Source organism: Podarcis raffonei, chromosome 17 (assembly GCF_027172205.1).
Source record: "Podarcis raffonei isolate rPodRaf1 chromosome 17, rPodRaf1.pri, whole genome shotgun sequence".
NCBI classification, from domain to species: Eukaryota; Metazoa; Chordata; class Lepidosauria; order Squamata; family Lacertidae; genus Podarcis; species Podarcis raffonei.
The window spans coordinates 35363293-35390670 of NC_070618.1; the positions used below are offsets into that span (position 1 = coordinate 35363293).

At 43.3% G+C, this 27378-nt stretch overlaps 1 protein-coding gene across 1 annotated transcript in view; it reads right to left on the reverse strand.

Moving 5' to 3' along the window:
* The window catches only part of PDE4A (phosphodiesterase 4A), a 388477-nt gene that overhangs the window by 349054 nt on the left and 12045 nt on the right, over window positions 1-27378 (reverse strand). The gene's annotated exons all lie outside the window — the stretch shown is intronic.

Sequence of the window (27378 nt, forward strand, 5' to 3'; positions counted from 1 at the left end):
AGTGCATCAAACTGCCCTGTAGGGAATCCTGTACCTTACTTTAGGGATGATGATAGTAACAATAATATTTCTTTACTGACCTTCTTCCAAGGATCACAATACCATGTGCTGCCTTGTCAACAACAAATTCTCACTGTTTTTTTGTGTTGAATATATGCTGTATGGTAATTTATGGACCTAATAGGTATCTAAAGCCATTTGCACATAACAAAATATGTATTTTATCAAAGTAATTGTTGAACTGAAATACAATTAAGAAGTATATTAATAGTGAAATAATTATTAAGCTCTAACTGTATGTAGGTTTTATTTTATTTCTTTTTTATCTTATATTTTGGAAATGTACATCCAGGTGTTTTTTTTCCTTTATTTTTTTGGGGGGCCCCCAAGAGAGTGGGGCCCTAAGCTATAGTTTGTTTAGCTTATACAGTCATACCTCGGGTTAAATATGCTTCAGGTTGAACACTTCCGGGTTGTGCTCCGCAGTGACCCGGAAGTAACAGAATGCTTTACTTCCGGGTTTTGCCGCTCGCACATGTGCAGACGGTCAAAATGATGTCACGCACATGCGCGGAAGCGGTGAATCACTTTTGCGTTTGCTTCAGGATGCGAACGGGGATCTGAAACAGATCCCGTTTGTATCCAGAGGTACCACTGTACGTAAATCCAGCACTGGTGAGACTTCAAAAGGGCCTAGGGTCTGTTTTGTGAGGATATACTGGGCAAGCTCTCTTTGTAGGACAACCAGGTCTGATCCACTCACCAACCCTTTTGCCAAGCCCCCTTCCTCCATGCCTGACCAACTCCTTCCCTTTACCCACCCCCTCGCCCCCACCCCACAGCTCGCCCCAAGCTCCTCCAAGCCCTTTTCAAAGTAGGTGGGAGGTGCTTCACAGAGTAGCTTGCTGAAATACTGTACAAAGCACTTCCCTCCATTAAATTTTGCTGACAGATTTAATCTGCCATTAAATCTCGTTTAAAAGAAGTGGGGAGGTGCTCCACATTGCCCACCAGTTAAGCAGCTCGCCAGGGCGGGCCAGCCACTCCTCATGGTATAGCCACCTATTGGCAGCCACACAAACTTTAGAGTGTGACGACACCTTACATTTTTATGCATATAGGAAGATATGAAAACTGCCTCACACCATGGATCCCTTTGCATTGTCTCTTCAGGGTTTCTGGTAGAGATCTTCCTCTGCTACCTTAATTTTTTTTTAACTAACTAGAGAAGCCTTGCTTAAACTTGGGAGATTCTGCATGCAGCACGTTATTTCTACCGTGGCCTCACATTCTATCTAAATGAAATGAATGACAGCTTCAGACACAGAGCGCATGCGAACATGACAGGAACATGACAAGCTGTTACAGTAGGAAATGCACAGTCTTAACAAACAGGCTCCAGACAGTTCTCTGCATGGCTGATGGGACGAGGAGTTGGAGTGCCAGCCTGCCTCCTGATTAATTCGGTGTTTGCATTGAGATATTTAATATTTATTCATAGCAAGTTGCGTTATACCATTGTAAAGGTTCTGGATATGGAGGTGTGGGAAGGCCCTCGCAGATCATAAAAACTGGAGGATAAAACAGATCCAGTGGAAGGAGACAAATCACACAAACACTGCTAAATAAAGTAGACCAGAACAAGCCTACAGTTCCAAAGCAGTGCAAACAAAAAGGATGCCAAGGAGACAACAAAAATAGCTGTTTAAGGTGTGGAGGCTTATGAAGTAACCACATGCCTACAAAGCACTTAAGGGATGGGGAACTTGCGGCCCTCCAGATGTTGATAGTCCAACTCCCATCAACTCAGCCAGCATGGCCAAGAGTCAGGGACATGGATTTATGTTGGGGGGCAGAACCAAGCTGTTAGTTAAGTATTTCTATTGATGGGAGTTAATTGGGAGTTGGACTTCTAGCAACATCTGGAGGGCTGCAAATCCCCCATCCCTTAAGTGCTTTGTAGGCATGTGGTTACTTCATTTACTTGATTTGGGGGGGGCAGCTGCCCCCCTGCTGCCCCTTGGCTATGCCCATGGTTGGGGATGACAGGAGTTGGAATCAACCAGCAAAGTCTGGAGGGTCACAGATTCCCCCACCCCCACACATTGCAGCAGAGCAGGAGACGCAACTAAGGGCAGGAGTAGAAGCTGCAACCACAAGTGTGTAAGAACGTGGAGAGAGCCTCACTGCAGCTGACCCAAATCCTGAACTCTCTTTCCATCAGGAGCCTCGGGGGGGGGGGGGGCAGGCAGAGAGAACAGCCCATTCCCAGTTTCTGAGTCAAAGGATTTTATATCTGTATTATTATTGTCTGTATTTGCATTAGGGTAAAGTAACTGCCTTTTGGTTCCAGAGGGTACAGCTACTATTGGTTCATTTAAGCTGCTGTATTTGGATCCTCTGTCTTATTGGTTTCCTCCAAAAGGCAGGACTGTGATTGCCTGATATTGTTCCCTCCAAAATGTATCCTTTCTAGCTAGTTCCCTGTCCCTATAAATGTAGCTCTCCCCTCCTCAGTTCTCAGTCTTGTTTGCTTTAATAAAGAAGTGTTACTACAGAACTGTCTCCAGCATATTATGTCAAGGGAGCTGAAATCACAAACCCCACGTCACAACAGTTCCCCCCCTCCCCTCTTCCAGCACACTGCTTCTGAGCATCAGGGATCTCTTTAGCTACCTTCTTGAAATTTAATTTGTTTTTAAACATTAAGATATGCCTTCCCTATCAATTGCTACAGTGGTTTTTGCAATCTCAAAAGAAAACCTAATGAACAATGTCACGATGTTAAGGGCTCAACATCCAAAGAGAGTAACACAGGGAAGGGGTTGCTGCTCAACAGGAAGAAATGCCCCCCATACAACCATATGGATGGCATTGCCTAAGAGCTCTTAGGGTCCTGCGGGTTAGAAAGCAATAATCTCAGAGGCCGGGCACAGATCAGACTGTCCCAACTTTACACCAAAATGACAATGACTGCAAAAGCGTGGAAAAGTTTCCTTTTAAAAGTATCCTTTTAATCGCACACGAAGAAAATGAGTCATTGGTCCGAGCTCTTTCTGAGGAAACCAACGGAATAATAAAAAGGTAAAGGTAAAGGACCCCTGACAGTTAAGTCCAGTCGCGAACGACTCTGGGGTTGTGGCGCTCATCTTGCTTTACTGGCCGAGGGAACCAGCGTTTGTCCGCAGACAGTTTTTCCGGGTCATGTGGCCAGCACGACTAAGCCGCTTCTGGCAAAACCAGAGCAGGGCACGGAAATGCTGTTTACCTTCCCGCCAGAATGATACCTATTTATCTACTTGCACTTTGATGTGCTTTCAAACTGCTAGGTTGGCAGGAGCTGGGACCGAACAACAGGAGCTCACCCATCGCGGGGATTTGAACTGCTGACCTTCCAATAGCAAAGTGTAGTTTATTTCAAAGGGTGTCTGTTTGCTGAGGGGCAAGTCACTTGCACTACCGAGTGACAGTTCCCAGGTGTATTTCAAGACACAGGGAAGTGCTCACCTGAATGTGAGGCTTCAGCGTTGGTGAACGAAACTTCCCTCTGAGAAACAGCCTTCTTGCATTAAGGCAGAAACTGAAAGAAGACTCAGCTGACTGTAAGAGACAGGTCAGTGTAGGCAAAACAGAAAGGGCATGCAAATCGCTATTTGCATTAGCAGGCAAGCCTTCATTGGCACAGGATGAGGGCTGGCATGAATTACAACTTCTGTCTGCAGAGTGACTCAACAGTTTATCCCTGAGTGAGGTCACAATATTCTGGTAGATCTCTGGGGGATTTGCAATAGATTGCCAAGGGTTTATGTCCTCCTTCCTGAGCTGCTATTTTGTGCTTTGCACTGGTTGATGGGCATCAGGCTCTAGTAAAACAAACAAAGCAGATCTCCACAAGACTCCTCAACCCTGGTTTACTTAGCATTCTCAGCTCTAGCAGGTCTGTGTGATTTTAGGGCATATCTGTAGCCTAGCCATAATCATTCACAACTGATTGGTGGAATGGCTAGCAGACACATGTGACAGATTAGAAATACAACTTGTTTGTTTATTTAATTTATATCCTCCCTTTTCCTCTAAGGTGCTCAAGGCGATGTTTCACCTGCAATTGCTAATATTACCAAACCACAGAATAAAAACTTGGGGAAAATATGCTGAGCACCAATGTATTACCCATAGCTTTTTTAACATGAAGTAAGTGGGTCAAAATATGGGGGTCAGAAACTGTCTTAAGCCAATCCAATGATAGCCTGAAATCCCGGAGAGCAACTGTCAGTCCATGTTGTCAATACTGAGATAGGTGCACCAATGGCGTAATAAATCTTCCTATATTCCTAGGTAAGGTTGGTCAAACGGATGAAGGCTGAGGATACCCAAAACGCTGGAAAAAAACCATAAAAGTACTGCAAAATGCTTTTTTATGCTCTAGTAACCTCTAGGCTAGATCACTGCAGCTTGGTATACATGGGGCTGCCTCTGAGGATGGTTTGGAAACTTCAGCTGGTGCAGAATTCTGCACCCACGTTACTCATTGTGGCAAGATATTATTGAGCATATCAGGATTGTAATGCTAATCCTGACTACACTGGTTGCCAATTATTTAAATTTATCTACTACCCTTCACCTGAGGATCACAGGACAGCTTACAAACACAGAATGCATCCTTGCCTAGTACCTTTGGATAATGCGAAAGGTGCAGACATTATGCCGTCTGGAGGGCACAACACAAGAATGAACCTTTTCTGCTGTGGCCCCCCAGTTTGTGGGACGCTCTCCCCAGGCTGGCTCCTTCATTATACATATTTAGGCACCAGGCGAAAATGTGCCTCTTCAAGCAGGTCTTGGGCTGATTAACATCCTATACCCTTTTACATGTCTTTGTGGGAGCGGGTTATTGGTTTGCTGTTGTTGTTTTGTGTTCTCATGTTGCATTTTTATATTGCCCTGTGATCTTTGGATGGAGGGTGGCAGAATAAGCAAGTAAGTGACTCCAAGCAGCTCACAGATCCTATGAAGTAATTACTTGGAAGAGGCCTGGTGTTTAATAGAGAAGATGAGTACAACTTCTCAAGAAAAGAGAAGCAGAATCACCATCACACTTTACAGAGCAGACAGATATAACACCTACACAGCAAGGATGGAGGAAAATGTAAGACTGAAACAGAAAACCAGGACTGGAACCAACTATGAGAGACCATTGGAAGCAGGGTACAGATGGATATACACAGATCTCATGAAAGATGACTAAGGGAGCATTCCTGTGCAATGCTTGAGTTCTACCAGCTAAGAGGCTCTCGGATTTGGCAGAAGTCCCTTAGCACTGCCGAAACTCAAGATGCAGCACCCACATAAAAGATGCGCCAGTGGAACACAACAAATACACCTGTGGAGCCTTCTGCCAGTGAAGATGTACAAGTGAAACAGCTAAAATAGGGTGGAACCCTGGGTAGAACAGGAGTGGCCTGGGAGAGGTGCAAACCTACATGGTAGGTTTATCTTCTTCTTACTTCTTCTTCTTCTTTCTTCTTTGGCGATCACTCATAGCCGAGTAAGATTGTCTTCCATAAACACGGTTTTAACAATGAGTCCGTAAGTGACTGTGGAGGCCAATTCCGGACCCACGCGTCCTTCGTTGGACTGGTCATATTGTGTGGATACCTGGTTATCGTCTTCCAAAGCAACTACTCTATTCTGAACTTAAAAATGGAAAGCGTAATGGTATCTTATATACTTGTCCCAACAACAGAACTTTCTACCAATCCCGGACTTGGTGCAAAGAATGTCCTCCTGTGAAGAGGTAAGGGGTGCCCATCTCCTCTGCCAATGCCTGTGCCTAGGACATGGTGCAACTAACCATGTAATCACAGGATGATACCAACACCCAAATGCTGGTGCCTTCAAAATCCTTGCCTTGGCCTTTTCTAATCCTCCTTTAAGAATAAAGGGGGGGGGGCTAAATTGATCTGCGAATCAAATTCTGTACCAAATACCAAGTTCCACCCAAAAATATCCTTTCTTAACAATTACTTTTTAAGAAGGACTAGTTCCAAAACAAGATCCCCAGTATTTGCTGCTGAACCATAATATTATTTCCAGCAGAACCAGATTATCTCCTGCTCCTACATTTTCCCCCTCCACCTTCCAGGAACTGTAAATCCCACACAAAGCTTTTCACTTCGCTTGAATTCTTCTTTTACGTCTTATGCAAGCACTTTTCAAAATTTCATCTGTGGGTGTTGAATGGAGAGTGAGGGAGATTTGCGTTGGCCGGCTGTTCCCTGGGTAAGCTTTTTAGGTGCAACTTGGCACATCCTTAGGCATCATCATTTAGCTTCTTATCCCTGTGACCAACATTACCCAGAGGATCTGCCAGGGTGCAGCCCTGCCGAGACCTCAGACATGAGCTCTACTCAGATGGAAAGCAAGAAGGCAGGACCCTCCAGTAGATCTCCGCATTGATAATGACCCTGGAAAAACATTGGATCTGGGCCCCAAAGCTGGAGGCGCCCACACCAGCTGCCAGAGTTTTTGGCTTTCAGCTGAGTTTCCCTCCCCTCCATTTCCCTCAAGGCGATGGGTGTCCCCCACCCCTACCCCGAATTTCTCCCAGACAGAGCGACTGTCAAAGTGCTCACCTCAGGGGTCAGCAAACTTTTTCAGCAGGGGGCCGGTCCACTGTCCCTCAGACCTTGTGGGGGGCCAGACTATATTTTGGGGGGGATGAACGAATTCCTATGCCCCACAAATTGAAATTGAAATACTTTATTGTCACTTGTACAACTGGTATACAGCGAGATCACACGAGCACTCAGCTCTTAGTCTTAATTCTCCTCGTTTACTGACACATACACACCAAACCCAAAATTCAGTTGCCCTGTTGTTATCTTTTCATTCAGCAGCCCACGGATAGAAGCTGTTTTTTACCCTGTTGGTGTGACTAATCATGCATCTATATCTTCTGCCTGAGGGCAGGAAATCAAGAAAGTGCCGGCCATGGTGTGAATCATCCCTGGGAATTTTCCTCACTCTCCTGAGGCAACGTTCTTCCGCTATTTCATCCAGCGGATTCAGGGGACAGTCCATAATATCTTGTGCTGTATTCACCACCCTCTGTAGGCACTTCCTATCAGATGATGTCAAAGCAGCGTAGCACACCGTGATGCAGTATGAAAGGACACTTTCTATTGTTGACCAGTAGAAGGAGATCATCAAATAACCCAGAGATGCATTTTAAATCAAAGCACACATTCTGCTCATGTAAAAACACGCTGATTCCCGGACCATCCGTGTGCCGGATTGAGAAGGCGATTGGGCCGCATCCGGCCCCTTGGCCTTACTTTGCCTACCTATAACTTAGCTGCACTTTGAGATGCTTAAGAAGAGGAGGAAGTGTTTGGACCACATGTCAGATCAGGCCTGGCTGGTGCCCAGGAAGGGGTGGCACTCGACTGAGCATTCTTGAACTTCATTTTACCCAGTAGTTTTCAACCAGTGTGCCGTGGTACCCTAGGGTGCCTTGCATGATGGTCAGGGGTGCCGCAGGCAACATCCAGCCTCTGTCCCTTTCCTTCCCTCCCTCCTCTGATGATCAAAAGGCTTGCACAGCTGCTTGCTGCAGCAGCCCTGGCTACAAGCTCCCCAGGCAAATGAATGGTACCCTCTGGGGCTGGCCAGGGGAGGGAAAAGGAGAGGAGAAGAGGGTGAGGGAACACTCTACAAGGGAGGGTGTTTGAAAAGTGTGAATGGCTGCCGGCTCTGCAGGAAAGGGTTGACATAACTGGGCTTCTGTGGCTGGGTGCATGTTTCCTCACAGGGGTGCTGCAGAAAAAATGTACTTGGTAAAGGGAGCCGTGCACTTAAAAAGGTTGAAAACCTCTGTATTAAGAAATAAAATAGAAAAGGAGGAGGGAGGGAGAGAGAGAGAGATGGGGGGGGAGCGAGAGTGCACAAGCACAAGGCCAACACAACCAGCTCCTTTAGGGACCTCTCAGAATAGTACAGCTATTAACAGAAGTAACAAGTTCTAGCCTTGAAAGCTGGCTGCCAGGAGACACACAGTCTGCTCACGTCAGAGTAGCTAAGCAGTGACTTTCTCACCCATAAGAACACGTTGTCCTAAGCAGCCTATAAAGCGAATAGGGGCTGGGGAAAGCAATCATAAGTGGGACGCAATGGTGGGGCTAAGATAACAGGTGGCTGGCTGCCTCCTGCTGCAAAGTCAACAAAGGATGCAGTCCGCGCACAAGTGGACTGAGATGCTCAGTGCTTGGGTCAGTTCAATATATTGCTACAAAAGTTGGGCGCCACCCCCAATCTCTACCAAGCCGTGGCAAGACTCCAGGGGGTTCCAGGCGCTCACCCAGGGTCTGTGCTTGTTTGAGACGCAAGACACAGCAGAGGCCGTCGTAGCTTTAAGATATATGGTTTATTCACATATATACACCTTTAGTATGCATGGTTTTCCCAGTAGTGATGTATGGAAGTGAGAGCTGGACCATAAAGAAGGCTGATCGCCGAAGAATTGATGCTTTTGAATTATGGTGCTGGAGGAGACTCTTGAGAGTCCCATGGACTGCAAGAAGATCAAACCTTTCCATTCTTAAGGAAATCAGCCCTGAGTGCTCACTGGACGGACAGATCCTGAAGCTGAGGCTCCAAGACTTTGGCCGCCTCATGAGAAGAGAAGACTCCCTGGAAAAGACCCTGATGTTGGGAAAGATGGAGGGCACAAGGAGAAGGGGACGACAGAGGACAAGATGGTGGGACAGTGTTCTCGAAGCTACCAGCATGAGTCTGACCAAACTGCGGGAGGCAGTGGAAGACAGGAGGGCCTGGCGTGCTCTGATACATGGAGTCATGAAGAGTCGGACACGACTAAACGATTAAACAACAACAAAGTATGCATGGAGCCCAGATCTTGCAGCATGGTCATTTCAAGAGGGGCTTGTTCTTCACAGCGGTACAAGCTATTGTGTCCAGGGCATTTCTCCCTACTTGCCTTCAGCCAGCCAGCCAGCCAGCCAGTCGTTCTGGCCTTTTTTCAGCTGTTCCAAGCCTTGTGCCAAAGGCTCCAGACTCTTCCTGTGACATGCCAGGTTACCCTGGCAACCTTCCAAATCCCCCGTCTCTGCTCACACCCTTGCCTTGCCATTAGTCCTGCATTGTATCTTAATGGCCCCAGCCTGGCCAAGTTGTTCTGCAAAGGCTAGCCTAAGAATTCCTCTGCAGCTTGTACTTCTCCCTTCACATCCCAAATAATCAAAATTCTACTGCTTATTCATGTTTAGGGGGTTCCTCCCCGAAACCTTTAACAATATTTTGACACCTGAGGCGGAACACTCAAAGGGCAGGGCCGTAGCTAGGGGGTGATGAGATGGGCCCCCGCCAGGGGCGCAGACGAGCTGGGAGCGCCAGAGCGGCTAAAAAATATGTCCATAAATATGTCTATAAATAAAAACATTGATTATTGCCTCGTAAGAAAAGGTTTAAAATAGAGGGTAAATTGAATTGGGGGGGTTGGGGTTGGAGGAGAGGCAGAAAGAAGGGCTAAATTGTCCGTGGCTAGGGGGCACAATCTGGGCAGTTCTGCCAGGGGCACAAGATCACCTAGCTATGGCTATGCCAAAAGGTGCTTGCTACGCAGATGCTTATAGAGCTAGCTTAACCATGTCTATTTAGCAATAAGTCCTACTGAAGTCACTGGGGCTTACCTGCAGATACGGACTGCAGCCTTAGAGTCAAACTGTGTACTATGCAGTTCACACAATTAGTGAATGGTGTTTTAAAGTACAGTAAATTGTAGGGACAGCGGTCTTTATCAAGTTCAAGCTGCTGGGGCAGATGATGATGATGATATAAATTTATCGCCTCCCAAAGGAGCCCAGCGGGATGTGCACCTAGAAAGGTTAAAGCCCCTTAACCCACTCTATACCCAGGTCCTAGACCAGGGGTCGGCAACCCACGGCTCCGGAGCCGCATGTGGCTCTTTTACACCTTTGCCGCGGCTCCAGGGCGGATACTAGCGAGGGGAGGAGGCGCATTGTGCGCCCCGACACTCCCCACTGTGGTGGGCGCTGTACTGGCTGTGACGTCGCATGGGGGCGGTGCGTGTGTTAGTCACGCACCGTCCCGACGTCACCTTCCCGCCCACCCGCTACATTGTAAGGGGCATGTACGCTGGTCACTGCATTGAAAGGGGGCATGTACGCTGGTCACTGTTTTGAAGGGGAGTGAAGAACACACACACACAAAAAGGTAATTTGTTAATTTAACATTTATTTCTATGAGGAGGAGGAGTAATTCTGAGGGGTCAAACAAAGAAATAATAAAAAAGTGACAAAAAAGTTATTCTTATAATGACGAGTTTTGCGGCTCCCAGTTTTTTTCCTTCGGAAACGGGTCCAAGTGGCTCTTTTTGTCTTTAAAGGTTGCAGACCCCTGTCCTAGACTCAACTCTGACCCTGAAAACAGGACCTGTGCTATTTCAAAAAAGACATACTGCTGGGTCTCACACTTACACTGAGTTTTGGCATCTTTTAAAGCCAGCCTGGTGATGTCAGCCTTTGGCACAGGGCCCATGGCTTTTGCCACACTCCTTGTCATCTCCCTTGCCCTCAACAAGCCTGTCTCAATGTCTTGTGTACCATTACAGCAGAATGACAGCAGGTGTGCGAAGCCAGCCTTGGCTGGAAAACTCACAAAAATGCCCCTTTGGGCCACACCAAACCAGCCAGAGTATCCCACTACAAGGGGTTGCAATGGAGTGGCAACCATGGGATGTGAATCAGCACATTGAATGTTCAGTTCAAAACCCACTTTGGCTGTGGACCAGCTTAGCTAAGAGCTCAACAAGCAGCTGTGGCTGAAAGTCTTTGCCTTTGAAGGGATGTTCCTCCTTTGAAACAATGCTGAGGATGAACAGCCAACCTCAGAAATGGGAGGATGAAGGTAGGATATGCTCTCACTGAGCCATAGAGACAGGCAGGATAGAGCCCTCAAGCAAGGAATCCTACCCACAGCCTTTCTCCACGCACAACTCAGAGGGGGCATTTGAACAGGGGAGAGAAAAGAAATCGCAGCACGAGCTTCGCAGCACGAAGCAGGAATTGCTAACGCTTCTGACAAAGCTTGCTGGCTTGGAAGGCAGCCAAGCACGGGGACTCCCTAAATGACGCACAAAGGCTGGGCGGGGCTGGGTGTGGGAGAAGGAGAGGGAGTCCTCCAGCCGCTTCCAGGGAACTCGGCACAGCAAGGATGAGAGCAGCTACCAGCAGCTGCAAACACTCCCTGCCAGATTAGCTAATGTAAGATGCTTCGAGCGTTGCCTAAGGAGCAAGGAACTGGCATTTTGAGAGCTGGTGTAGCACAGCAGCTATTACAGGACAGAGCTTGAAAATCAGAAAATCCCCGATTTAAATCTCCCCTCTGCTATGTACTTGCTAGATGAGCCTCTTGCTCTCACCCACAATACTGAAATATTACTAACCTACCTTATACTGTAAAAGGGATGCGGGTGGCGCTGTGGGTTAAACCACAGAGCCTAGGACTTGCTGATCAGAAGGTCAGCGGTTCGAATCCGTGACAGGGTGAGTTCCCATTGTTCGGTCCCAGCTCCTGCCAACCTAGCAGTTCGACAGCACGTCAAAGTGCAAGTAGATAAATAGGTACCACTCCAGCGGGAAGGTAAACGGCGTTTCCGTGCACTGCTCTGGTTCGCCAGAAGCGGCTTAGTCATGCTGGCCACATGACCCGGAAGCTGTACACCGGCTCCCTCGGCCAGTAAAGCGAGATGAGCGCGCAACCCCAGAGTCGTCTGTGACTGGACCTAATGGTCAGGGGTCCCTTTACCTTTATCTTTACTTTATACTGTATGCTTGTAAAAAGAAACATTGTGCTTCTTGCGACTGATACATTATGAGAACTGTAGGGGAGGGGTGCTAAACTCCTTTCTTGTTTCCCAAATTGAAATCGTACTGACACATGATTTTCTCCAATAATAATTTGCTTCAATGTGACATTGCTTCAGAGACATATTTACAGGTATCCAACCTTTCCCAGCTGTTCTGCTGGTACACCAACTGTTCAATGCCAAATACCATTATTCACTCTACCACCTTGTTTCCTTCTGTTTTATCATTACCTTCTCCTTTACATTTTATCTTAGTTTCCGGTTTCAGCTGTCCATAGCGATTTATGCTCCCCTTCTATATTTTTCTTTTTCAAATCCTTAGGGAGTCTGCCTCCAGCAATTGTGGGGCAAAACAGGAAGCAAGGGTGGTTTATCAGGAAGTAAGCTAAAGTTTCACTCTTCCGAAATATTTGAGGCTAGAAGGAACAAACCTGCCATTCATCTCTCTCTGCCCCACCCTCCATTAGTATGTCATAAATATTGCACAACAAAAACACTGTTACAGGGTTGTTGGTTTTTAAGTATAAAAGTCCTCAAAAACCCCAACCCCAACAACTGCAGATAGCTTGTAACTTGGGAAGGAGATGACAGAGCCCTCTTCCTCTAAATCAATTTCTGTTGCATTATGTAGAAGATCAAGGAGATATTCTGTGAATAATTGATTGCTTAAGCTACAGGGGGAAGGCAAGACCAAAATGTTTTCGCAACTGTGCTCAGCAGAACAAGCTTGTTTTCCAAAACACAGAGGCAAGCAGGCAAACAGAGCAGTGTCAGGTGAGAGATCATCCCCGTGTCTATCCATTTTTCAGGCCAATTCTATGCATGTTTACTCAAAAAATTCAATGGTGCCTCCTGTACAGATAAGTATCCATAGGGCTGCAGCCTTTACAACATATACAAAATGGTCAAGGTGGTTCCTCGCCATTTCTCTGCTGAAATACTTCCCTGTCTCCTGATTGTCATTCCACTTCTTTCTTCAGCCTCACTTTCTTTTAAGTCCTTTTCTCTTACCCATTCTTTCCATCCACCAATTCAAAACTTGGAAGTTATTTGTATATTCACTGTATTTGATCAAGCCTCAGTTGAGCCACCGTGCCAGACTTTATCCTCCAAACCAAACTTCCCTTAAAACCCAAGTTAGCTCTCTCTCCTATTAATTTATCCTTTGATTTATCCATACAAAGCCAGGATGACTGGGAAAGGACTTTCTTCCTAATATTTTTTCATGTGAAGAATTAAAAATAAATAAATAGAGGAACATTTAGTATTGCAAATTTCCACCTTCAGTCTGAAGTGTTACAGCTGAGATGCAGGCTTATCAGCTCAGTGAGAAATAAACTCTCATACACCAGACTAGTAGTACTTGTTGAAGAAAAGCAAATACATTTCTTTTTCTTGAGTTCATAGTTAATGCATGTGTTACTTTAAACACTAGAGGACACTGTTTGTATAGAAATTTAGCCAGCCATTTTTGTAGCTCTCTGTCTAAGTTAATTCTACTCCTAAAGGATGAGCAATTTTTGTTTGTTCTTCTCTCCAGAGAAGATATCTGCTACTTTCTCTCTCTCTCTCTCAACTCCACTCACTCTGTAACTAGTTCCTGCATGAATAAAGCCTTTGAATTCCAGGAACTGTAAGTGATTATTCCAATATAATTCACCCAAGCTACAAGGTCTGCTAGTACTACTATGCCAAAATCTGTTCATTTTCCTGAAAGTTTCCTTCCTCTGAGAAAGAGGCTTCATTCTTCTATCTCAGGAGTCCTTTAGAAACTCAGGGGCTGTGTTGTTCTAACCCTACCTTGTAACAATTCTCCAACATTCTGCAGCCTCCCTGGGTGCTTACACTCCTGCTCTGAAAGAACCCCATGGGAGGAGTTATTTGCAGAATGAAAGACACTCACAAAAAACCCTTGAGTATGGCAAATGTATCAAAACCCCTGTCCTCATGAGAATTTCACATGCACACACACAAATTATCCCCTTTATAATAATTTATATTATAAATTATTATAAAGGGGGGGGGGAATGCAGAAGCACTAATTTTCAGCAAAGCACTAATTATTATAATACTGACCAAAATAACAATATTGTTCCTGGAGTTACAGAAATAATAAAATACCGTATTTTTCGCTCTATAACACGTACCCAACCATAACACGCACATAGTTTTTAGAGGAGGAAAACAAGAAAAAAAATATTCTAAACGAAACAGCGGATGTATGATTTTTGTGGTTCATGCTGTGGCCACAGCCATGTGATCTGATGGTGAGTTTGGGGTAGCCCAATGCAAAAATCCTGAGGATCCATGTGGATCCATGCTTTGTAACCATGTTTTAAGTGGGGAGGGAAGGAAAAGCACTCAAGGGACAAGGAACACGCGTGGGGTGGGTGGAGAAGGATGCTGTTAATAATGCAGAAGAGGGGTATAAGAGGAGAAGGCTCCTCTCCTCTCCCGCTTTGCTCCTTTAAAGCAAGCAGGCTCTCTGTCCCTCTCTCCTCCCCACTCAGCGGCTCTTCTCCCGCTTTGCTGTTTCAAAGCAGGCCACGGAGGAGGGAAGGAAGGGGAACCATGGATCCTCTGCTCACGACTGCAGCAGATCCCCCCCGCCATCCGTAGGCATTCGCTCCATAACACGCACAGACATTTCCCCTTACTTTCTAGGAGGAAAAAAGTGAGTGTTATGGTGCAACAAATATGGTATTTTATATTCTGACTTCTTAGCACACCTATCTATTATTATTACAGTAGTATCTTGGTTTAAGAACAGCTGAGTTTATGAACAACTTGGGGTAAGAATGCTGCAAACCCGGAAGTAGGTGTTTTGGTTTGTGAACTTTGCCTTGGAATGAGAACATGTCTCACTTCCTTTTGAGTGTGTTCCATTTGTAAATTGAGTCCCCCACTGCAATGGGAAAGCACACCTTGGTTTAAGAACACTTTGGTTTAAGAACGGACTTCTGGAACGGATTAAGTTTGTAAACCAAGGTACCACTGTATTTATAAATCATCTATATGTAGTGTTTTAATAGCACCGTGTCCTACATTACAATAGACATGGTAGAAAAGGAAAGGGGGTCTGAAGGAACAGGAAAATAAACAAATTCAGGCAACATTACACATTAGATATTCAAGGTAGCAGAGGATACATAAAAATAAATAATGTAAAAATAGAATTTTGATTAAGATCTAAAAACTATCCATTTCAGAACAAAAGCAAAAATATTAAAAGCAAGAAATAAGTATTGCTAAAAGCAGTAGCATCCAGAAGTTTGACACTAGCACTGAATATTGTGAGAGCACAATATAAATTGTACCTCGGGTTAAGAACTTAATTCGTTCCCGAGGTCCGTTCTTAACCTGAAACTGTTCTTAACCTGAAGCACCACTTTAGCTAATGGAGCCTCCTGCTGCCACCGTGCCACTGGAGCATGATTTCTGTTCTCATCCTGAAGCAAAGTTCTTAACCCATGGTAATATTTCTGGGTTAGCGGAGTCTGTAACCTGAAGTGTATGCAACCCGAGGTACCACTGTATATCATTATTATAGGGCTTTAATATGGCCAAGAAAGTTTAAGGCAACTTGCAATACAGTATAGCAAATGGAAACAACTATCACCACCTTTTTTTTTTTTTAAGGAAATGTTGTCTTTTGCATTCCCTATTACAGGGACACAGAACCAAAACCAGCCCAAGCAAGACCTCAAGTCCTCGCCAATTCAGTAAAGTTTTGATGAATTCATCTACTGATGAAAGCTTGCAGCACCACTCTACATTTATTATTAGCAGTAATCAACTGGATTCTCTAAGCAGACATGCCACTGTTAGGGGACTGCTACACACACACACACTGCTCGAAATTCTTTTGTTCACACAGACACATCCCGCTCTTTTACAGTACAGGAGGGCTGGGGAACCTGTGGCCCTCCAGATGTTGCTCATCATCATCCCTGACCACTGGCCATGCTGTACATAAGTTGGAGTCCAGCAAGATCTGAAGAAGAGGAGTTTGGATTTGATATCCCGCTTTATCACTACCCTAAGGAGTCTCAAAGCGGCTAACATTCTCCTTTCCCTTCCTCCCCCACAACAAACACTCTGTGAGTACAAGAGACCCACGTAACAAGAGCACACAGAAAACTATTAATAAATAAGAGATTGGGACAAGAATTTATATCTTCAGACAAAGTAAAAAAAAGAGGAGTGGTGATCTACGCAAAGGAAAATCTCCAGCCGAAACAAATTTTTAAAGATGACCAAGGAAGATATCTGGCAATTGAAATTCAATTTCAAGGAGAAAAACTTTTGATAGTGGGGATATACGCACCAAATGAAGGGAAAGCAGAATTTTTTAAGAAGTTGCATGAGACTTTAATGGACTATATGGATTATAAACTAATTATGATGGGAGACATGAATGGAGTAGTTTCAACAAATATGGATAAAGCACAAAGGCAGGTAGTTACAAAAGATGGAAGACTACCAAAAACTTTTTTTGAAATGACTGACAATATGGATTTGATAGACATCTGGAGAACAAAACACCCATTAGAGAGAGAGGGAACCTTCTTTTCTGAAGCCAAAATGACATGGACTCGGATTGACCAAATTTGGGTGACTAGCAACATGGCGTCGAACATAAAGAAAGTGGAAATCTGCCCAAAAACTCTCTCCGACCATAACGCAGTAAAGATGGTGATGAAGCAAACAACAACTGGTTCCTTCAGATGGAGAATGAATGACACCTTATTCAGAGACGAGGAGATCTGTAAAAAGGCCCAAAAAACTTTGAAGGATTATTTTGAAATTAATCTAAGATCTAAAGTAGAAAAAAGAATAATATGGGACGCAAGTAAAGCCGTGATGAGAGGGTTTTTGATACAACAAAATACATTAAAGAAAAGAAAGCAAAATGAGAGGAAAGAGAAAATTCTGGAAAAGATAAAGGAAGGGGAAAGGAAACTAAGATTGAAGCCAAAATCGCAAGTGGTTTTAAGAGAAATTAAACTGTACCAAACACAATATATGGAACTGATGAATCAAGAAATAGAATGGAAAATTAAACAAATGAGACAAAAGACCTTTGAATCTGCAGATAAATGTGGCAAGTTACTGGCTTGGCAAATAAAGAAGAGACAAAAACTCAACACGGTAACAAATTTAGAAGTGGAGGGAAAGAACATATGCAACCCAGTGGAAATTAGGAACTGTTTTCAGAGCTACTTTAGACAATTGTATACACAAGGGCCGCAGAAAGATAAAGACATACAACAATTCCTCGAGAAAAATGGGCTGAAAAAGATTTCTCAGGAAAGTAAGACAATTTTGAACCAGGAGATATCAGCACAGGAAATAGAAGATGCCATTCAAAACATGACGTTGGGCAAATCACCTGGACCGGATGGATTGACTTCCAAATACGGGGGGAGTTTTCAACATGGCGCCGAGGTAAGACACGCTTACCGGTGCTCTTCAGATTTCTTTTAATCTTCTTTTAATCCTCTATATTTTATCTTAACTGACCCAGTCAGTCTTTGAAGCTTTTTATAATTGCTGCTAGCTCATTCCCTCCCGGGCTTTAAGGCACTCCCTCCCAGTTTCTCGTTGACTCCGCGTGACAAACTTACTCCAAGGATTTTGAAGGACTTCTAATGGGCTCTTAACCCTAAAAACTACAAATTTATAAAACCACAAATTCCTCCCACCACCTCCAATTTCGTGGACCCCCAAACATCTCAGCTGTTTTTAACAAACTGAGAAGAAGGGGGGGGGATACTGCAAAGGAGTGCTCTAATTGGACCCAGTTTTTAAACTCCTCGCAGCAGCCCACCTAGGACGGAACGAAAATTGAACGAGATTGCGACCTGAGAACTTTAATACTTTAATACTTAATCACTCTGTTTAGAAGTCTGATCTCATTGATTTAAGAAGAATCTGCAATGAGAAGAGCCAAAAGACTCAGGTGTCTTGACACAGAAACTGACGCAGAGCCCTCTGGTTTCAAACAGAGTAATCTAGATAAGTATCTGCTACCTCAAAAACAGCATATATCTCCTCCCAAAAACTCCCTCAACTCTTTACATGGAAAGACAGTTGAAGAGATATCCCTAGGAATAAATGAGGACAAGGCCACTACTCCCATAACCGAGGCACAAGTACTAATTGATAGAAAGGTGGAGCTGCTGGAGGAATGCTGCCTACTGACTGCTCAAACAGTTCAAAAAATCTTTGAACAATTACAAAACATCTTCAAGAAGCTGGATAACCCAGATGAAAGGAGGCAACTCACTCCCTTTTTGCCATCCTTAACAAGCCCTGGAGATAAACAGAACAAATACAAATTTATACCTCTAAACCAGCTAAAAACCAGAGGAAGCCCCCCTCACTCAGTTAACTTGATACTGAGGCCATGTGAGATTGTTCTCCACATTTTTCCATACAGAGGGCCTCTACCTTACTGGGAGTCAGCCTTCTGGGCCAGACACCATCTAGATCTGCTCCTAGGCCTTGAGGGGGGAAGGATTGACTTAAAAGCAGCCAAGAGGCTCACTAACGATGGATATTCCAAAAAAGTACTACTAAGATTTGGTAGTCATAGAATCCCAACCAAAATCTTAAGGGAAAAGGCTCATTTAGCCCAGAAAGGAATTATTCCACATCGACACTTTGAAGATATATCACTCAGACCACTGATCGCATCTAAAAGACAGAACAAGATGAACAAGGCCATTCCAACAGAAGCCGATATCTGCCCTACTCCCGTGGAAGAACCCAGTAGATGGGAGAAATCGCTGCCAGCTACCCCGGAAATCACGCAAGAAAAATCCAAGTTCCCAAACCATGCGATTGTAGCATCAATCAACAGCCTCGCCCTTGACACAACAGACTGGACAGTCCCAGAAGAAGAAGATCTGCTGAGTAACTTTACCAACTTACCAGATAAAGAACAAATAAGCATACTCAGTAAACTGACGAAACTACAGGCCAGATTGACCGAAATTCACCAACAAGGTCAACAAAATGCAGTAGAAACAATACACAATCAAACTTCACACCTACCAGCCCTCTCCCCAAAATGCATAGTCAAAAAGAGAGCTACTAATGGAACTTTCAAATGTATAGATGCAGAGCTCCAAATCCAGCCTCCTTTAAAATATGAAATGACAAGGAAAAACTCCAGCAATGAGACCACAAATTCCTGGCTGAGATATCAAATACTAGCTCCAAACGAAATAGGTACCCCTTATTTAAGTACTACAAAGGGTTCTAACATTGCCGAACAAAAGATGACCTCCAACAGACCTGACACACTGAGCTCAACATCAAATGAAATCAAAGAAATGGAAGTAGAGACCGAAAACAATCCTACTGTCCATAATAGTCCACCAACTACAGAAATTTCTCAGGAGCAAGGAACAGCTAAGGAAGAAAATCAAGAAAGGGAGGAAATTCTAATTTCCCGCACTTTAAAAAAGAATCTAAAAGATCCATCATTATGTTCCCCACCGAAAGTAGCGACAAATGGCTGTATCGGCACAAGACAAAATCCCTCGCTGGACTCAATAACAGAATTAGAATGACTAAAAGCTGTCAACCAGCCACCAACTCCAAAACGGATCCTACGCTTGCTGTCCTGGAATATTGCAGGGTGGGGAAACAAAGACGGAGACCCAGACCTAATGAACTTCTTCAAAGATTTTGAATTAATACTTCTACAAGAAACATGGTCAACTAGAGATATTAAAATCAACGGATTCTCCTCCTATATGAAACCCGCATTGAAAACGAACACGAAGGGCCGGCCGAAAGCAGGGTTCTGTTGTATGATCAAAGACAACTTAGGGTTTGAAATCAAGCAGTTAGAAAAATGCTTGCCACTTGCACAAGCCCTACTTTTAACCCAAAAAGACGATACTTTGCTACTTGTAAATGTCTATATTCCCCCATCCAAAAACAACAGCAACAGTGAAAATTGGTCACAACTAACCTTTTATATAGAAAATTTGACCGATAAATACCCAAACACCTCATTGATAATAGCAGGTGATTTTAATGCCAGAGTGGGAACCAACAATGAACAACTATGTAGCAAACTAAATTGGAATACTGATAATGATATCGCACATGCCCTGAAAATAGGACGATTCTCCAGAGATAGGGTTGTAAACACCGAAGGCTTACGCCTACTTGAATTATGTAACAACTTTAATTTGCAGATTGTGAACGGTTCAACAAAAGGCGATAGAAGCGGGGAGTTTACATACTTCTCCCCCCGAGGATGCAGTGTCATCGACTATATTCTTGTCCCTTATAATATTATAAATTCGATCATGGACCTCAAAATTGGAACGCGTACTGAAAGCGACCATCAGCCATTATTGTTGTCTATTAACTTAAAGGACGAAACCAAAATAACCAAGCACAATATTATAGAACCCTCTCAATACAAACAAATGACCCAATTAAAATGGTCCCAGGAAATGAGTGCAGTAGTGGGGCAAAAACTTACAGCCAACCTGAGAAAACAAGTATTATCCAACTTAAAGACTACTAATTCCTACAGCGATATTCCGAAAATTTATAATGAAATCTTCCAAATGTTCGTAGAACTTAGTACTCCACCTAAAGTTTGGGTACTTAAACATAGCGCTAGCCCTTGGTTTGACGATGAATGTTTCCAGCTAAAAAGAAAACTGCGCCAAACATTTAAAAATAATCGTACTAAACTAGAGCCCTCTTATCTTGATGAAAAAAGAAAATATCATTACATTCTGGCCGAAAAGAAACAGAAATATGCAACCCAAAAATGGCTACAATTACTCGACTCAATTCAGAGTAAAAATAACAAAGCGTTCTGGAACCTAGTGTACGGAGGATTGAAAGCCGAAAATCAACTAACTCTACCACCAATTGCAGAATCCAAATGGTCCCAATACTTTACATCGGTATTTAACAATCTACACAGTGAGCTTAAAGGAAATGAAACCACTAAAAATAAAATCAATAAACTCCAGGAGTGGCCAAGGGTAGAAGAAGAGGAAATTAGAGAGATAGTTAAAAATTTCAAATCGGGGAAATCTCCTGGGCCAGACGGTCTACCAATAGAATTATTCAAGACCTATATAGATTGGTGGGCAGAACCCTTAGCTCAATTGTTTACTCTCATAGATAAATATGGGATCATACCTGAGATATGGTTAAGATCAATAATTATCCCAATCTTTAAAAATGGCGACCCAAAAGAACCAAGGAATTATAGACCGATAAGCCTATTATCAGTGATAGGGAAAATCTACGCTAAGCACCTTTTATCTAAACTCCTTACCTGGATGAAAAATCTAAATTTACCAGGGAAAGAACAAATAGGTTTCTCCAAAGGTTGCTCTACATTAGATCACTGCCTTATACTTATGCACTTGGTTGAAAAATACAGATCTCAAAGGCAATCTAAGATATATGCTGCTTTTGTAGATTTTCGTGGTGCATTTGATTCAATTGACCGCCCAAAGCTGTGGAGGAAACTCACAGAATTAAAAATTGATCAGCGCTTATTGATCCTAATAAAAAATTTATACTCTTCCAATATCTGTCAAGTCAAACTTAACACCAAAGGTCACCTCTCACCAGACATCCCAAACTCGAAAGGGGTAAAACAAGGGTGTATTCTTGCCCCCTTCCTATTTAATTTATTTTTATCAGACTTGCCAGATCACCTTCAAAAAATAGAATCACATGCCCCTAAACTTAATCAGAAACCAGTTTCTCTGTTATTATACGCAGACGATGCTGTTCTACTATCATTAACGAGCTTGGGTCTGAAACGTCTTATATCTTCTCTGATCCTTTACTGCGAATGTAACAAGCTCTCTATAAATTATGAGAAGACAAAAATTTTGGTCTTCTCGAATGGTTGGAAATTAGAGAAATGGAAAATAAGAGGGCAGGAAATCCAACAAGTGAAAATCTATAGGTATCTGGGAATCTTATTCCAGAGCAATTTAGGGTGGGCAAATCATCGCACAAATGCCATAAAACAGGCAAAGTGCACCTCATCAGCTGTTGCCCGTTTTTATTATCAGAAAGGCAATCAATTTATTCCTGCGGCCAATCAGATATTCCAAACAAAAGTGCAATCCCAGATATTCTATGGAATCCCGCTATGGGTCCAAGCATATAATAGTGATCTAAAAAAGATTCACTCCAGCTTTCTGAGACGTATTCTTGGACTCCCAAATGTGATCAAATATGAAACAATGTGTGCAGAAATAGGCATACACACAATGGAATATTGGGCCTGGTCCACCTCAATAAAGTACTGGTTACGCTGCCACTTTCGCTGCCCTCCATCAAGTCTGCTCGCTGATTTGCTCAAAGACTCCTACAAATCAAGATGGTATCAGTACCTCGAAAAAAAGATTGAATCTTTAGGCATCGAGCTGGAGCCCCTGTACAATTCTAATGAGCAATACATTTTCCATAATATCCTAACTAGACTAAAGGATGTCGAGAGGCAAAATATTATGGCAGCTGTAAACAAAATTTGTTCGCCCATATTCTATGATTTAAATATCTTAGATAGCAGAGCCAATTACGTCACCAAATTAATAATTCCAGCCCAACGTAGGGCCTTTATGCTGGCCCGTTTGAATGTTTTTCCCTCAGCATTTGTCAGGGGAAGATATCAAAACATCCCCAGAAACAAGAGATTCTGCAGATGTTTTATGAATGTCCCGGACACGGTAGAGCACATTCTCTTTCAGTGCCCATTGTACAGTACGCTCCGTCAACGCGTGCTGTCCCCTCTTTTGGGTGGTCTGGAGCCCCAACAAGGTGAATGTGTGGGATTCTGCCTATCCGACGTTGACCAAAGGGTAACGGCGGGGGTAGCCGAGTTTTTGGTAGTAGCCCTCCAAGGAGCGGGTTAGCAAGGAAAACCACTGATTTTATATGTATATATATATATATGTATGTAGCCAACTGCTGCCTTTCTGTATATATCTCAAGGCTTTTATATGTTACTTTCTCTTTTATCGTTTTATTTGTATAATGCCTAATAAAGGTTTGAATAAGTAAGTAAAAGACTTCCAAATACTACAAAGTTTTGAAGGAAGGGCTTATACAACCTTTGAAGGAAGTCTGCAACGAGATCATGGAGGAGAGAAGGGCACCCGATACGTGGAGAGAGGCCTACATTACACTTATACCAAAGACAGAGACTGAAAAGACCCAACTTAAGAACTACCGACCCATCTCCTTACTAAATGTGGATTACAAAATCTTTGCTGATGTTTTAGCAAAGAGACTGAAAAGAGTTTTGATGGAGGAGATTCATGGGGACCAGGCGGGCTTTCTCCCGAAAAGGCATTTGTCGGACAATGTAAGGAATATAATTGACATTTTGGAGAAGTTGGAAGTGAATATAAACACTAAGGCTGTTTTGATATTTGTGGACGCCGAGAAAGCCTTTGACAATATTTCTTGGAGCTTCATGTTGAAGAACCTCCGGGGGATGGGGGTAGGCCAAGGGTTTGAAAATGGTATAGGTGCAATATATTCTGAACAGAAAGCAAAATTAATTGTAAATAATGTGGTAACAGAAGAGTTTAAGATTGAAAAAGGGACACGTCAGGGGTGCCCTATCTCCCCATTACTTTTTATTTCGGTCCTGGAGGTTTTGCTTAATATGATTAGGAAGGACCAGTTGGTGAAAGGGGTTCAGGTCGGAGTTAAACAATATAAACTGAGAGCATTTGCAGATGATCTAGTACTTACTTTACAGGAGCCAGAAGCTAGTACGAAAAGAGTTTTGGAGATAATTCAAGAGTTTGGCCAATTGGCAGGATTTAAACTGAATAAGTCAAAGACTAAGGTATTGGAGAAAAATTTAACACAGATTGAAAAAGAAAGGTTTCAGAATGAGACGGGGTTGACTGTGGTTAAAAAAGTGAAATATCTGGGTGTGAATATGACAGCTAAGAATGTGAACCTATTTAAAGACAATTATGAAAAAACTTGGACAGAAGTGAAAAAAGATCTGGAGATTTGGTCAAATCTGAAGCTTTCCTTGTTAGGTCGAATTGCAGTTATAAAAATGAATGTATTGCCAAGAATGTTGTTTCTGTTTCAAGCATTACAAATAATGGATAAAATGGACTGTTTCAAGAAGTGGCAGAAAGATATATCTAAATTTGTCTGGCAGGGCAAGAAGCCCAGAATAAAATTTAAGATATTAACGGATTCAAAGGAAAGAGGGGGGTTTGCCCTGCCAGACTTTAAATTGTACTATGAAGCGGCAGCTTTCTGCTGGCTAAAAGAATGGCTGCTTCTTGAAAACACAGACATTTTGGATTTGGAAGGATTTAACAATATTTTTGGGTGGCATGCATATTTGTGGTATGACAAGGTTAAAGCGCACAAAAGTTTCAAAAATCATATTGTCAGGAAAGCACTATTAAATGTCTGGGTTAGATATAAGGACTTGCTGGAAAATAAGACTCCAAGGTGGCTATCACCAATGGAAGCTAAGGCAGTTAAAAAGCTAAATATGGAGTCGAAATGGCCAAGATATTGGGAAATCTTGGAAAAGGAAGGGGACAAATTGAGATTGCAGAGTTTTGAAAAACTAAAAGGGAAGGTGAGAGATTGGTTACATTATCATCAAATAAATGAAGTGTTTAAATTAGACAGTAAAATAGGCTTCCAGGTGGAAAAATCAAAATTAGAGACTGAACTGTTAGAATCCAGTACTAAGAATTTGTCAAAAATGTATGATCTGCTGCTGAAATGGAATACACAAGATGAAATGGTAAAATCAAGTATGATTAAATGGGCTCAGGACATTGGTCATAACATCATGTTTGCTGATTGGGAAAAGTTGTGGACCACCGGGTTGAAGTTTACGGCGTGTAATGCCTTAAGAGAAAATATAATGAAAATGATTTATAGGTGGTACATAACCCCAGTCAAGCTTGCAAAGATCTACCACTTGCCTGACAATAAATGTTGGAAATGTAAAGAAAAGGACGGTACATTCTTTCACCTCTGGTGGACGTGCCCGAAGATTAAGGCATTCTGGGAAATGATTTATAATGAACTGAAAAAGGTATTTAAATATACTTTCCCCAAGAAACCAGAGGCCTTTCTCTTGGGTATTGTCGGCCAGGGGGTGTTAAAGACAGATACAACTTTTTTTATGTATGCTACAACAGCAGCCAGAATACTCATTGCAAAGTACTGGAAGACACAGGATCTACCCACACTGGAAGAATGGCAGATGAAGGTGATGGACTACATGGGCTTGGCAGAAATGACGAGCAGAATCCGAAACCAGGGAAGAGAAGCGGCGGAAGAAGAATGGAAAAAGTTCAAGGACTATTTAAAGAAATACTACAAAATTAATGACAGTTAAAATGATGTTGGATTAAAATAAATGGTTACTATTAGTAATGGTTAAGACAAAGAGAATAAGGATGATTAACATAAATTTATAGTAAAATAAGGGAAGATTCGCTGAATAATTATAAGAATTTGGAATACAGAAACGGGAGGCAAGAGGAAGTCGAGGAAGAAAGGTTAAAGAAATTAGGATATGAAATGGTACCTGTTTTTTGTTCTGTTATTGTTTGTTGTTTGTTTATGTATGTTTTGTCTGTATTAATATAAAAATTGTTTAATAAAAATATTATTAAAAAACAAAAACAAACAAACACTCTGTGAGGTGAGTGGGGCTGAGAGACTTCAGAGAAGTGTGACTAGCCCAAGGTCACCCAGAAGCTCCGTGTGGAGGAGCGGGGAAGCTAACCCGGTTCACCAGATTACGAGTCCATTGCTTCTAACCACATTAGGGGCCACAGATTCCCCCCATCCCCACAATATGGGCTCCCAAGTTTGGAAGACATACTCCAACAACACAATCCTACACACATCTACTGAAAATAAAGTCCCATTGAGTACAGCAGTGTTTACTCCCAGGAAACTGGGCACTGGACTGTAGCTAAGTCCCCACCTGCAATATACATTTAAAGTGGTATCCCCCGTGGCTTCCCCCACAGAATCCTGGAAACTGAAGTTTGTTCAGGGTCCTCTGTGAAGAGGGGTTGACCGTTAAACCGATCTGAGCACTGCAGCTCTGTGAAAGGAAGTCTCCTAACAACCCTCAACGAAGTAAAGTTCCCAGGATTCTCTGGGGGAAGTCATGACTGATTAAAGTAGCAGGATAGGGCTTAAAATGTATACTGAAGATTGGGGCCCAAGTGAGCTTTTGGAGGTGACTTCATCAGAATAAGACAATGCAAAGCATTTGTTGGTACTAACAAAACTCTAGATTAGATCCATACTAAGGCTGCAATCCTATATTCACTTACTGGGCAGCAAGCCTTACTAAACTCAGTGCAACTTACTTCTGAGTGAACATGTAAAGGATGAACTCCAAGTTAGTTGCCTTTAGTGTCCACTGAGATCTATGAGGCTTCAGTTAACGTCATGGATAACACTGATTTCAGTGGGACCAGAGTGCAACTAACTTGGCTCGGTTCAAACACACCGGACACATTATCTGCATCTGTATATACTGTATATTAGTGCGAGAGTCACACTGTGGTCCATCAGCGGCCCCACCAGCTGCAGCATGATGACAGAACAGCAAGCAGGTGAGCGAGCAAGCGGCCAGGGGTATTGAGCAGCCATGGAGGAAGGAGAGGCATTTAAAGAAAGGTGGGAAGTGCTTCAGAGAGCAGTTGGGCAAACAGCACCCATATAAGACTCAATTAAGGGAAGAGCTGTTTGGGAAGCCTGCAAGGGAAGGGATGGCAAAGCGGTGAGGCTTCAATTAAGTAAAGGTAAAGGGACCCCTGACCATTAGGTCCAGTTGTGACCAACTCTGGGGTTGTGGCGCTCATCTCGCTTTACTGGCCGAGGGAGCCGGCGTACAGCTTCTGGGTCATGTGGCCAGCATGACTAAGCCGCTTCTGGTGAACCAGAGCAGTGCACGGAAACACCGTTTACCTTCCCGCCGGAGCGGTACCTATTTATCTACTTGCACTTGGACGTGCTTTCAAACTGCTAGGTTGGCAGGAGCAGGGACCGAGCAACAGGACCTCACCCCGTCGCGGGGATTCGAACTGCCGACCTTCTGATCGGCAAGTCCTAGGCTCTGTGGTTTAACCCACAGCGCCACCCACGTCCCTTGAGGCTTCAATTAAATTCTGCTTAATGATGGGATTTAAACTCTGCCTTTATGTTTTTTTAAAAACAGGCACAAGCCATTTTTCTTTGTGTTAGCCCACACACGTGGCTCTGTAGAGGATTAAATGTAATTGATATATCAACTTACTAATACCTTTCAGTGTGCCGTCCTTCCCATAGCTCAGTGGCAGAGCGCCTGCCTCACATGTGAAAGCTCCCAGGTTCAATCTCCAGCATCTCTGGTTGCTGTTTTGTTTTTAAAGGAGCAGGTAGCCCCAGAAGCCACTGCC